This window comes from Bos mutus, chromosome 23 (assembly GCF_027580195.1).
Source record: "Bos mutus isolate GX-2022 chromosome 23, NWIPB_WYAK_1.1, whole genome shotgun sequence".
Lineage (NCBI taxonomy): Eukaryota > Metazoa > Chordata > Mammalia > Artiodactyla > Bovidae > Bos > Bos mutus.
This window is the reverse complement of record NC_091639.1, coordinates 27,340,482-27,341,799: the sequence shown is the minus strand read 5'-3', so window position 1 is coordinate 27,341,799 and position 1,318 is coordinate 27,340,482. Positions and strand designations below refer to the sequence as shown.

Genomic DNA, 1,318 nt, shown 5'->3' with positions numbered 1-1,318 from the left:
GATGCTTGTGTCTCTTTGACATGCTCAATTATTATTAATTTTTTAGCACTTTCAGACTTCCTGGTACTACAAGATGCTGTAAGCTCATCTTGTGTTTCCCTGCCCCAATCAAGAATCAGCCATTTCTCCTAGGAGTCCTGATTCATTTTAGTAGAGAATGTGTGTTAGAGAATGGTATTTGCTTATTTAATTCCAAAAACATTTTGTATAGAGGTATAGGCAATTAACAATATTGTGATAATTTCTGGTGAACAGTGAAGGGACTCAGCCATACATATACAAGGATCCAGAGAACAGTACTTAGAAATGAAGATTGGGTGTTGGCAGTTCTTATTGCTACTGGTTCTTGCTCCTTTTGAAGGAAATATAAAATTTTTCATCATAAGTTAAAATAGTTGTAAAAGACATTTTCCATGGCATTTTAAATACTGCCTTTAAAAACAGACTATGACTCTTCTCTTTTACATATGCAAAAAATGAAACTGAATAGTTTAATAATTTGATATCCACCATTATATCAAAAGACTGGTTAGCTGTTTACCCAACCTACCTACCTACTCTCCTTCATAGGCACAAAGCACCTCTTGAAGTTAGACGTGGCCATGTAAACTGAATTCTGGACAACAGAATGTGAATGGAAGCGATTTATGTTGCTTCCCAGTCTGATCTGTAACAGTTACCAATGCATGATCTGCAAGCTGCTCTCTTCCTCCCTCTTTCAGTTAGATGTTGAGTATCTAAGCACCTATCTCCCTACCAGCTATTAGACTTCTATATGAATCGGAAAGTTCTATTTCAGCCATTGAGATTCAAAAATTAATTTAAAAAATAAGGCAGATCAATTTTTTAAAAATGTATATGTTGTGGCCCTTATTGAAGCTGCAGCTGCTTCCATATAGCTGCTGTGGTCAAAAAGGAGCCCAAAGTGACAGTTTTCCTTGACGGTCGCCGTTCTGTTTGCTGTAACTGATCTGCAACATTTCAGGAAAAGACAGTTCCCATTGTACTTGCCATTTCTCAGGTACAACCAGAGACCTTTATTAAAACTGACAACATTTTCAGAGGCCACCAGAAATATTCCATTGATGGGGTCTTACATGCAAGAATAAGGCTTTTGAGAAGTGGCTTGCAGAGGCCAAGAACCAGTATGCAAATGCAGATATGGGTGGGTTAGATACCTGTGCTGGGGAAATCCAGGGGCAAGTGGTGCAGATTGTGGCCATGCTTGTATTTATTTTTAATTGAAGGATAATTGCTTCACAATATCGTGTTGGCTTCTGCCAAACATCAACATAAAAAGATCAGTTTTAAAATGATG

The 1,318-nt window shown here is 37.6% G+C and overlaps 1 non-coding gene across 1 annotated transcript; it reads left to right on the top strand.

Moving 5' to 3' along the window:
• The first annotated feature begins 862 nt into the window (after positions 1-862).
• Positions 863-997, top strand: LOC138985119 (small nucleolar RNA SNORA16B/SNORA16A family). Its single transcript, XR_011462382.1, has one exon. It is a non-coding gene; the product is annotated as a small nucleolar RNA SNORA16B/SNORA16A family (small nucleolar RNA).
• The last annotated feature ends 321 nt before the right edge of the window (positions 998-1,318 follow it).